The 13,410-nt window shown below is 41.3% G+C and overlaps 1 protein-coding gene across 1 annotated transcript in view; it reads right to left on the bottom strand.

The window, feature by feature from the left end:
• Positions 1-13,410, bottom strand: part of LOC140242956 (SWI/SNF-related matrix-associated actin-dependent regulator of chromatin subfamily A containing DEAD/H box 1-like) — a 112,921-nt gene that overhangs the window by 64,816 nt on the left and 34,695 nt on the right. The gene's annotated exons all lie outside the window — the stretch shown is intronic.

The raw sequence follows: 13,410 nt of genomic DNA, 5'->3' as shown, positions 1-13,410 counted from the left end.
TTGATGTCATAACCCAACAACTCAACCATACAAGAATTTTTGAACAAATGTGACTGCCCTGCTCAGAACCACCCCCCCCCCCCAAAAAAAAAAAAAAAAAACTATGCCAAAACAAAATTCCAATTTTCTAGATAGTTAAATTGACTAAGTTATAAGCTTTAAAATGATACAATTTTACACGTAACTTGTTAAAAATGGACCATCCAAGCCCATTCAAAAAGTGATTAAGAGCTAGGGGGTATAGTTTCAACAAAAATAGAGATAAGAGGACGTACAGTTGTAAAGACTATTAAGATCAGTCAGGCATGCTATGCAAAAGCATCAATGAATTTCAGATTAAAGCAGCAAATGTCCAAAAAACTGCTAATAATTCAATTTAAGTTTTGTTTTAAACCACCAAAATTTTGACGGTAGGTAGAGGAAAGATCAATCTCCAAAGTAAGACAACAAATCTTTTGTAACAAATTCAAGTCGGTCGAATGACATCTTTTGGTCCATTACCAAGAATCCTAGTCTGCAACTTTTCATGGGTTCTGAACTGGGTGGTCTAAACTATAAAATCTCACATTCAATCAATGATGCAGCAAAGCAGGTTACCCTGTGCCCCTCCCCCCCCCAAAAAAAAAAAGCATTGCTCTCAAATTATCAAAACTCTGCCATAATATGATGCCAAGATCACAAAATATTGTTTTTCAATATATGATTTCTGCAGAGTTAATACCATACGGTCAGACTTCTTGATATTTATGTGGCACTGATGTCTAATATCACTTTGCCCGATTACACATGCGGTGACAACTGTACCACTGTTTGCTGGAAAAATGCATGGATCTTGTAAATCTACTTTCTCATGCTGTTGCTAAGGACTTTGATGAAAACCTTTCTGTTCATTGCCTTATCCCAATAAAGTCTGCTATGACATGGCAAAGCCCAGTACAGTTTAAAAGGACCTATTTCTTTCAGTTTTATCCTTTATTAAAAAACTAGAAATGTCGCTATGGTGACTGATGCCTCCGCCATAATGCATGATTCTCCCAATAGGCGTATAGTACAATGTCTTCACAATGTGTGATCCATGACAGTTTCACATAACTGGCAAAATATTGAAATGACAGGTTTGTCAGAAATGTCTTGAACTGGGTTTGCTATAATCTTCTAAGAGTGCAGGTACACATATTTGGGGAATTGAGAATTTTTACTTGAATTCTGATGGACCTTTTTATAAGTTTATGCATTGAGTAATTTCCAAGGTATGAAGAAGACTGTAATGATGGTACAAAATAGATCCCTTTTTTTTTTGGGGGGGGGGGGGGGAAGAGCATTGAAACCTGGCCTTTGACCCTTAACCTCTGACCTTTGACCTTCTGGCTGGAAATTTCCAGGAGAATCTCCATTAGGTAATGCATGTATTAAGTTTTGAAACTAATAATGCAAGCATTATATACTAGTATATGAGGAAAATAGTAAAATTTTGAGGAGTTGACCTTGACCTTTGACCCCTGACTATTGACTCATGACCCCTAAATTCCCTAGATAATCTCTGCCAGTCAGTACATGCATACGTACCAAGTTCCACGAAGATACATTGAACCATTTGCGAGAAAAGTGATATTGCAACATTTTCACCTAACCTTTGACCTTTGACCTTATGACATGAAACTCTCTTTGGAGAATCTTTAAGCAGTAGTACATGTCCACACCAAGTTTCAAGAAAATACCTTTGGGTATTGCATAGATATGGGAGAAATTGCAACATTTGTAGCATTTGACCATGACCTTTTGACCTCTTGCCAATGTCACTAAAATCTACTCAACTAATTGTCCCATCATACATCATCCTTGGACCAAGTTTGGTGAAAGCTGCTTCATCCAGTTTTGAGTTATCACGTAAACAGATAAATTTTAGGATTTGACCTTGATCTTTGACCTTTGACCCCTGTCCGATTTCACTGAAAAACTAATCAAGTAATTGTCCTATCATACATCATCTTCCAACAAAGTTTGGTGAAATTTGCTCCATCCAGTCTTGAGTTATCGCGTAAATGGATACAATTTCATGATTTGACCTTGACCTTTGACCTTCAGCCAATATCACCCAAAATCTAATCAAATAATTGCCCCATCATACTTCATACTTGGACCAAGTTTGGTAATATTCCAGTAAATATTACTCAAGTTATCGCGTAAACGAAAGCGGATGGACGTATGGACGTACGTATGGACGGACGGACAACCCGAAAACATAATGCCTCCGGCACCACTTCGTGGCGGAGGCATAAAAGGGGGGGGGGGGGAAACAATAATGCTTTTCCTATGGTGTCATACAGACAGTATCATACATGTATATGGTCCATGTCAGGAAAACAAAATATACTATCCAGTATTACCATGGAAACAGGAATGTGTTGATGCTTATCACACATCATTTCACTTCATTTTAAGTTAGGCTGTCTGATATGATAAGCTGTCTCCTAAATTTGACTTCCCCCCCCCCCCAAAAAAAAAAAGCAACCTTCAAAGGGGACTGCCAGGCTGAGGAAGGCATATGCTCATCTGTTCCTGCTTTAAACACACCTTCCAATGAAATATCTATAGCCTGGCTATGATTTCCGTAAAGAGATAACCATGAACTACTAAATTGTGTAATTCATCACGTATATAAATTCTGTCCACAACTTTAATTGGTTTGTGCTTTTTAATAATGCAGTAGACATTCAATGTTTAAATCAATATTCAAACTTTTAAGTTACCCTGTATCAGCTGCATGCAAGCATGTACATGTACATTGTGTAGCAGGTTTAGATGGCCAGCATTTTCATGCTTGCACACAATTAATAACTTTCTGTTATTTTTCTTTCCAAAGACTACATCAACATAGAAAATGCTGGCATTCTCATCTCATCAGGGGACTTTCCCCCATCATGGATACGGCACGAGTGGATCATATCAACATCGGACAAATCACGAATCATGTTCTCCTTTGCGCAGTTCAACTTGATTTCTGGCCAGGATACCCTCAAAATTGGCGACGGGAGCACGGTCGAAAGCACCACGAGGCTTGTAGAATTTACCGGCAGCACGCTCCCCAGTGATGTGACTTCGGTGACAACGTCTGCCTGGCTGCAAGTCGACTTCTTAAAGCAAAAGAAACCTCTTGCCGAGGAATTCACGGTTAACATCACAAAAGTGAATCCCAAAGGTACAAAGTGTACGTAACAACCAAGAAGCCTGCAACTCGCAATTTTAACATGTGAACACTTGTTCTCGAGAACTGAATTACAGGGAATTTTGTTTTGCCCTTGTAAATAAAAAGAAAAAATGCATCTTTGCAAGATTGCTTAATGACTTGATATATATTGACTCTTATCAGATGCACTTCTGTTTTGTTTGTTTGTTTTTTGGACAAAGTTGCTTCTAATAGCGGGGTGGGGGGGGGGGGGGTGGGGATTAATGACAACTCTGATGGGGGTATGTAACTTACAAAAATGCCAATTTCTAAAGCAAGAATATCAAAATGTCATCAAAAACTGCATGGAGTTAAATGCAATATTTATTCAAGACTGCCAAAATGGGATGCAAAGAATACAACTTATTCTTGCACATTTCATGTAAAAGAAAGAAGGAAAGGATTTTCATGAAGATTGTACAGATTAGTGGGAGACTTTTGAAGTGATGATGGAATTGTGACTACCCCCAATTTTGCATGTGCAGATGCAACAAATTTGTTTTAAGCAAGCGTGTGAAATCTTGGAAATTCCTCAACTTTTCAACTCCAGGTTCAATTTTTATGAAATCTCTGCCAGTCTGTTGAACATGAGTTTATTCTCCAGATGAAACAATTAATGATGATGATGACGTATTATCATATAGTCAGATTTAGTAACAACAAGTCTGCGGCAACAGTGCTGATGAAGATGATGAGGATGAGAATGGTAATGACAGTTATCACTATCATTACAAATTATTGTCATCATAAGAGGGGAAAAAATGTTTGTACAATCGCTTGATTAATTGGTAAATTTGTGCTTGTTGTCTCAGTAATAGCACTTGGCGAGGGGTATTATCACCATGACAAGAAAATATAAATTGCTTAAAAAATAAATTTATTTGTAAATTTGTGCTTCTGTTGTCTCAGTAATAGTGCTAGGTGAAGGGTCAATGACCATTCTGTCTCCAAAGCACCCTGAGAACTACCCCAGCAACTCCTATCAGTTTTGGGACATCCAGCTTTGTCTTTATTGCCAAGCGCTCATCCACTTTCAATCATTCGCCATGGAGCACTTTTTCGACTTCCTTTACTACGGAGACGGGCAAGAACGGTTCTCCACCGAAAATGGAACGTGGGCGGCATGGACAGGACACAACGCGGCAACTGGGGATGTCCGTTCAACGAGCCCCACTGTCAAGTTCATCTTTGCAAGTGACTACGGCAGAGCCTTGTCCGGATTTGAGATATTGGTTGAGGCAATATTCTCACATAACGACACGGACGCATTGGAAGGTAGGTATCGTCCACGCTTCCAGGCACTTCTCGGTAACTTTCTTCATTTGTAGATAAAGTAGTTAAAAGATTGTTCTAAGAAGTCAGAAAAAAACTCAGTGATGAGCATTGCTGTTATCCTTGAAAGGGTGATTATATATATATGCCAGATACAGTGTATATATTCATATCTCATTTTTCAATCATATCATATGCGCTTCTACTCTCACACTCTGCACTGTATCTCCTACATCATAGCAATATGATCTGATTGAGGGTGAAGGTTAACTGCAACATCGATACAAACCCCAATAAATCATGAATGCATGTACCGGTATGTAATATGTGAGCCTGCTTCACAAAGCCATCAAAAAGTCGCCAGACATGGATCTCCTGTTAAGGGCAGATTTCGAAAGAGCAGACCTAAGCTTTCAAATGACATATAATTCCATACAAATGGGCTTTCCTAACCAGTCAAAACAATGAAAAGAAAGTGCACAATCTGGAAAAGTGTGTGCTGAGAGAGGAGGCTTTGAAGTCAGGGGTCTATTCAAGTGCAATAATTAATCTCACCTAGCAGTGTTCTGTGCAATTAATGAAACAGAGTACAGGAGAGAACACTTAATGAATACTTTCATTGGTTGGGGATGATAACATAACATTGAACTTATGGTTTCAACCAACCTTTAGCATATTAAGTGGGCCAGCTTTCATCCACTCCTGTGGACTTTCTCAAGTAAAATGATCACACCGTTTCTCCTTGCAGTCTGATAGTTTTTTTATCGTTGAACCAAAGATCAGAGACAAAGTGTAGTCTGAATCCCTGTTGAGTGTTGGGTATACTATCCAGATGGACTCTTTCACCTTAATAAGGTCTTATTTACCCTGCAGGGTATCCTTTTCACTGCTCTATCAGTGGGCTCTTGCCATTATTATTACGCTAGCGTTACCAGGTACTCATTTTGATACACCCAGGTTGAGAAGGACATGGTGGGTAAAAGCATCTTGTCCAAAGACGTACGCACTGGGCGGGAATCGAATTTGGGTCCTCAGACTGGGAGTCTCTAGTCTCATGCACTGTGCCACAGCACCCCCATTGCAGCTTTAAAAAGGAACTTTCGGTTAAGAAAGGTGGAAGAGTCTATCTGGATAAAAAGAACTAGCCCCACACTCGACAGGGACTCAAACGACATTTTGCCACCAATCTTCGGTTTAATGATGGGAAGACAAGCAGACAGCAAGGAGAAGTTTCCACAACATTTGCTCCTGGGACAATCACTCCCATGAAATATCTGCATGCTATTAAATGCCAAACATAGAACCTACCAACAAACATAACCCGAATCCTAATCGTTATCCTCGCATCAAACTGCACCTAAAACCCTATCACAACCCTGACCCTAACCCACAGGCTTTGGCAAAAATAAGACTGGAGGAGTTGTAGGAGCAAATAGTGGGGCAGCTTAGCAAACCTATTGTGCATTTTGTGATACAAGCACCAAATTTGGCACAAATGTACATTAACATATTGCAAACATTTTCAGATATTGGGCCACTTGGAATTCTCTCTTTATGTCCGCCATATTGGATTTCAAAATGGCCGCCATTTGAAATCTACATTTGCGACTATCTCTGGGTCTAATGGTGCTATTGACTCGATTCTGGTGTCTAAATGTATGTTTTGGGGGCAAGGAATCCAATGGTAACAATCTGCATTGCGTATTTTCACCAATGGGCCGCCATATTGGATTTCAAAATGGCCGCCATTTGAAATCTACATTTGCGATTATCTCTGGGTCTATGCTGCTATTGACTCGATTCTGGTGTCTAGATGTATGTTTTGGGGGGTAAGGAATCCAATGGTAACAATCTGCATTGCGTATTTTCACCAATGGACCGCCATATTGGATTTCAAAATGGCCGCCATTTAAAATCTACATTTGCAATTATCTCTGGGTCTAATGCTGCTATTGACTCGATTCTGGTGTCTAAATGTATGTTTTTTTTTGGGGGGGGGGGTGGGGCAAGGAATCAAATGGTAATGATTTGCATTTCATATTTTCACCAATGGGCCGCCATATTGGATTTCAAAATGGCCGCCATTTGAAATTTACATTTGCAATTATCTCTGGGTCTAATGCTGCTATTGACTGGATTCTGGTGTCTAAATGTATGTTTTGGGGGGCAAGGAATCCAATGGTAACAATCTGCATTGCGTATTGTCACCAATGGGCCGCCATGTTGGATTTCAAAATGGCTGCTACTCGATCTACATTTGTCGTTATCTTAGGATCTAATGACTTGATTTTGGTGGTGGTGGTGGCGGTAGTTGTAGTGGTAGCTGTAGTGGCGGTGATAATAACAGAAGTATTACATTGTGTCATTCCAGGTTCATTGTGATGTATGCATGCCTATAGACTGACAGTGCTGGTTTTTTGTTTTTATCAAAGAGGTTCAGATTAGCTCATGCTGAGCGAACTTCACCATCAACATCACCGCAACTCACCACAACTGACTGGAAATTATGCCTCATATGTCAAGAAGACAAGATGGCGACACTGATCAAACCTGATCAATCAAAGAGGAAAGACATTGGTAGTGGGTAAAGTTCACTCGCATAGAACTTGATCAAATTCAATGAACTTTGAGAGCTTCCAGGATCATTCACTTGGAAAGACTCAATGATGGTCATGGCATTGAAGCTGCGATGGTTGAACACGGTGCACAATATCACCAGACGTGCAGGCTCCAGTACAACAACACCAAACTACAGAGGGCACAAAAGTGAGCACTCAAGAAAGAAGGGCAGAGCAATGAGGAACAATCTTTATGCAAACACACCAGGGTACATTCATGTTCATCGAGTACAGAGAAGGTCCAAGAAACGTGTTTCTACTGTGGATAACCTACTGGGGCTAACAGTCTTTGGAAAGCTGCAACATTGTCTCGGTGCTGCACTTGACAAAGCCTGCGAGCTGGACAGTGATAGTGATGCAGTCCATCTTGCCCGTGCTGCACACATTGTTCGCCATCACATGTTTGGAGAAGCCAAGCCCTTCACAGGATTCCCTGAAGGATGTCAAGAAGAATCTGTGCCACCGTTGCTGCTTGCCCTAGTCAGCATGATCCTAGAGGAACCAAGCATCAAGGACCAGACCGCAGACACTAACCCTGCAGCACTTACCGCAGCCCAGATACTGAAGTTCAACAGCGTCAAACACATGTGAACACGTGGCACCACATCATCCCCCTGTGTCAAGCACAGTGTTGCACAGGAGACCCCACTTCCAACATACATAGGGATGATGTTTCATGCTCATACACCCAAGAAGGAATTGGACGACAGACTGTCACACGTTGGCCTGAGCATCTCTCTCTCTCGTCATCTTCGGCTGCATTTAATGCCAGCCAACAGCCACCAGATGCTCGAGTCATCTGCCCCATGTCGCTGCTTCCGCTCTTCCTGGAAAGTGCCCACATTGTGGCCATGACCCGGCATTCAATGGATGTGAAAAATGCTGTAGAACAACTGAATCCTGGACAGACACCAGTGGTCACCTTTGATCAGCTACTGTTTGCTTTGGCCAGCAGATACAGTAGAAGTGGCCAGAGAGTTATGGTGAAGACCACATAGTGGTGATATTTGGTGGTCTCCACATAGAGATGGCGGCACTGAAAACACTGGGGGACTGACTGCAAGGGAGTGATTGGGTGCAAGCACTTGTGCAAACTGAGATTACGATCGTGACAGCAGGGACAGCAGACTCATTCCTGCGAGCATTTCATGTCTTGCGCACAAGAAGAGCACATCAAGTGACTGCAACAGCACTGTACATCCTGCAACACCATGCCTACAACCACTACTGTCTGGGAGAAACCAGGGACGCACAGGACCTTCATGCGTTTGAAGACCGGTGTCGCCAGAGACGAGACAACATCACCCAGTTTCGCTACTGGGCAACTGTGCTAGAACTAGAACTATTGGTTCTAGTGTATGTGCGTTCTCTCAGGCAGGGATCGTTGATGATGTACCTCGATGCTCTGACAGAGCTGGTCCCACCTGTGCTAGGTGGATACCAGTGCACCTAAAGGACATGGCAAAACTCACTACCAAACACCCAGATGTAGCCAGGAAATTCAGTGAAGGCCACTTCACAGTTCAGAAAACACAGAGGGTGTTTTCTTCAATTCCGATTGACCAGGCACATGAGCAGAATAATGCCTGCATCAAAGGAGACGGTGGCGCAGTTGGGCTCACTGACAACCCTAGTGCCCTTCGTCGCTGGATGGTTGCGGGACCGGAGGTTGCTCGTGTGATCGAAGAATTCCAGGATGGGAACCAATACTGTAGACCGCAAACAGCAGACAAACAAGACAAACAAGTTTCTGGGACCGTCTCTGTACTCAATGAACGTGAATGTGCCCTGGTGCATTTCCATAAAGATTGTTCCTCATCGCTCTGCCCTTCTTTCTTGAGTGCTCTCTTTTGTGCCCTCTGTAGTTTGGTGTTGTTGTACTGTAGCCTGCACGTCTGGTGATATTGTGCACCGTGTTCAACCATCGCAGCTTCAATGCCACGACCATCATCGAGTCTTTCCAACTGAAATGATCTTGCGAAGCTCTCAAAGCTCACTGAATTTGATCAAGTTCTATGCGAGTGAACTGTACCCACTACCAATGTCTTTCCTCTTTGACTGGTCAGGTTTGGTGAGTGTCTCCATCTTGTCTTCTTGACATATGAGGCACAACCTGCAGTCAGTTGTGGTGAGGTGCGGTGATGTTGACGGTGAAGTTCGCTCAGCATGAGCTAGTGTGAACCTCTTGGACATGGTGGAACTGTCTTGAATAAAAACCAGCACCGTCAGTCTACAGGCATGCATGCATCACGATGAACCTGGAATGACACAATGTAACATTTCTGGCATCATCACTGCCACTACAGCTACCACTACACCTACAACTACTACTACCACCACCACCACCACCAGAATCAAGTCATTAGATCCAAAGATAACGACAAATGTAGATCGAGAAGCGGCCATGTATAAAAGCAGCCATTTTGAAATCCAATATGGCGGCCCATTTGGTGAAAATACGTAATATAAATTGTTACCATTGGATTCCTTGCCCCCCAAAACATACATTTAGACACCAGAATCGAGTCAATAGCAGCATTAGACCCAGAGATAATCGCAAATGTAGATTTCAAATGGCGGCCATTTTGAAATCCAATATGGCGGCCCATTGGTGAAACACGCAATGCAGATTGTTACCATTGGATTCCTTACCCCCCCCCCCCAAAAAAAAAAAGAAAACAACAACAAAAAACGTACATTTAGACACCAGAATCGAGTCAATAGCAACATTAGACCCAGAGATAATCACAAATGTAGATTTCAAATGGCGGCCATTTTGAAATCCAACATGGCGGCCCATTGGTGAAAATACGCAATGCAGATTGTTACCATTGGATTCCTTGCCCCCCAAAACATACATTTAGACACCAGAATCGAGTCAATAGCAGCATTAGACCCAGAGATAATCGCAAATGTAGATTTCAAATGGCGGCCATTTTGAAATCCAACATGGCGGCTCATTGGTGAAAATACGCAATGCAGATTGTTACCTTTGGATTCCTTGCCCCCCAAACATACAATTAGACACCAGAATCGAGTCAATAGCAGCATTAGACCCAGAGATAATCGCAAATGTAGATTTCAAATGGCGGCCATTTTGAAATCCAACATGGCGGCCCATTGGTGAAAATACGCAATGCAGATTGTTACCATTGGATTCCTTGCCCCCCAAAACATACATTTAGACACCAGAATCGAGTCAATAGCAGCATTAGACCCAGAGATAATCGCAAATGTAAATTTCAAATGGCGGCCATTTTGAAATCCAATATGGCGGACATAAAGACAGAATTTCGAGTGGCCCAATATCTAAAAATGTTTGCAACATGTTAATGTACATGTGTGCCAAATTTGGTGCTTGTATCACAAAATGCACAATTCCTTTGAATTTTCGAGCTAAACCGCCCCACTAAAATACTTGTGTCACCCTTACAAGGAGAAATGGTATGATCACTTGGTTTGAGAATGACCACAGGATGAAAGCTTGCCCGTATATGCTAAAGGTTGGTAGAAGCCATGACTTCCTGTCACAGGAAAAAACACTCCATACGGTAGCAACCGCAACTAAGGAATTTGCAAACTAAACTGAAAGTTTACACCCTCATCATTAAAGAAAAATTTATTCAAGGCTGATACTAACTTTCAATGCAACAGCATCATCCTTTCAAAAGTTATGATAGTTGAAAGTGAGGAGTGTTTAAAGGATTTCTCATGCTCTGAATCGGTAAATTTAACAGAGCCAGGATACATCAAAATAAGTGTTCTAGAGAAAAAAACAATATATTCATATATTCCATTTTGTTTTATGATCCCAAACTTCAGAAATATATTGAAGAATTGCACATTCAGAAAAAAAAACAAAAACAAAAACAAACTAAAGATTAGCTGTGTTGACCAATTTCACCTGTTTAGAATCCTCACAGAAAACCAGGTCATACGACCATTTGTTGTTTTGTGATGCATAGTCACATGTGAAGGCTTCCTTATTTTCTTGGTTGGGGAAAAAAAATATCAGACTGAAATAACTCTGTACAGTTTGAATTGCCGAGTAATGTCACAAATGGTAACAATTTGAGTACACTATGGCTAGGAAGCATGGCCTGTTTTCTTGTCTGTTTGTTTGTTTGTTTGTTTTTTCAGGGGGGGGGAGGGTTAGACCATTTATAAGCATTTGATGGATGTACAGTCAAACCTGTCTACAGCAACCACCCAAGAAGGACAGAAAAGTGGCCATTATAGACAGGTGGTAGCTATAGATAGGGTCTTTTACATTGCTTTTTACTTGGGGAATTTTTTTGGTAACCATATATGGCAGGCGGCTGCTATAGACAGGTGGCCGCTATAGACAGGTGGCCTCTAAGGCAAGTTTGACAGTATTCAGATTAAATATATTTTAATCCTAGGTTACGCCAAACCAAATGACCTGATCGCAGCTCAGCCAGGAGTGACACAAACAGTCTCAGGAGAAACGGTGAATTGCAGAGAACCCTGTCAACATAACTCTCTGGTTACCATGGCAACAGATCATGCAGGTATAAACGTTTAGAATACCGCATATGTGACACATATTTTGTGACCATAACAATTTGCGAATCAGGACTTTCAAGACAATTTTGTGAGTAGTTAAATTTCTAGATTGAGAACAACTGCAACGGCATAAGTAATTTATATCCCTTTTGAATAACCACATGGAGACAAGATTCAGGGGAATATTTGGGCATGCTGGAAACCTCCCAAATTCAGTTGACATGTGAAATTCATGACAATAAAATGAAAATGACAGCACATGTAATTTGTTGCAATATACGATGAATTTAGAATAATTTCTGTGTTGAATCACTCGCAGACATTGACTATAATCTATAATGCAACTGAAGTGATCAGCATGCACTGTTAACAAACAACAGAGAAAGCAATGATTCTATATAAAAATACCTTGGTCAGCCATGTAAAGTTCAAACTACAAGAAACATTCAGAAAACTTGTGACCAGAAGGGCATAAGTTCCTAGACAGTGTAGTACTCTGCTAGTGAAACTTGACAATTCCAGAATATCATCACTATTTGATCTCAAGGATATCGATCACAGCATTTCCACTTCCATTTCCAGGGTACGACATCGAGACACTTCAACAAGGAAACGAATCAAGCGGGCCGGCCACAGCTTCTCCAGACGAAAACACTGAACCTACATTACGACTAGGTCAGTACATATCACTTAACTCAAGAATGGCAGGACACATCACTGGACATCCAAAACGCCACTTCCCAGGAGGGATGTAATGTTGTGTAATGACACACAAAGTTGTCACTACCCCCTCCCATTCAACTATGATGACCAGATATCGTGAATATCTCTTCACCTCCAGCCAGTCAATGACCCCTACCAATTAAAAATACTCTTCACCTCCAGTGAGTCATTGACCTTCATCATCCCTTGAGTGTACATCTTCCCATCTAACTTACTGCCAGGTTGATTCAACCCCAAACATCCTGCCCTACCCTATTGATTACTTTAACAGAATTGTCGTTGAATCCAAATCCAAGAATATATATGTGCACCTCCTTTATAAAACTAGTCCTGCCTTTATTACTATAACAACCAAAGTTTTGCCCAATTAAAAACCTCTCTTTGAAATGAAGACTCCACACCCATTCATCCATTTATAGTATGTTGTAACCAATGTCTATAATTCAATGTAGGAAGAGAATTGTATCATTCCAAAAAAGGGCTTGCGATCTGAAGCTAGAGGAGAGTAGATCGCTCCCAAACATCTCTCGAATAAAGTGCTCTCCAAAATCAACCCGTTGAGGAGGGGCTGATTTTGCTACAACACGCACTTCCCATAGACACCTGCCCGAGTATACTCGGGACTCGTCCTCAATGGGTTAAATTCAACCGAGTGTCGAAAGTCATTCATTGAGCGTACCTCTATTAAGATACCGATCCCAATACACAACAGTAAATTCCATTTGCAACCCAAAATGCAAAAATACATCACTTCCCATACAGTGTGGATGACATTTTGAACACCTCACCAATTTTGTTTTCGTTCCCTGCACAATCATTTCTCGGACAACAGATTCCACAGACAAGAAAGTGGCTATATCAGGCCAGACAATAGTCATTGTTCTTCTGGCTCTCATCTTGGTCATCCTAATGCTGGGCTTGGTCTATGTCAAGTGTCTACCTTGTCGAAAATCAAAGGCATGTATCAAATCTTTGTTTGTTTGTTTTTGCATTGAGACTAGAAGTGGATAATATCTTTCCTATACAATTGAATTGGCAGACACA

Source organism: Diadema setosum, chromosome 19, assembly GCF_964275005.1.
Source record: "Diadema setosum chromosome 19, eeDiaSeto1, whole genome shotgun sequence".
In the NCBI taxonomy this organism is placed as follows: Eukaryota; Metazoa; Echinodermata; class Echinoidea; order Diadematoida; family Diadematidae; genus Diadema; species Diadema setosum.
The sequence above is the reverse complement of the archived record's forward strand: the minus strand, read 5'-3'. Positions and strand labels throughout refer to the sequence as shown.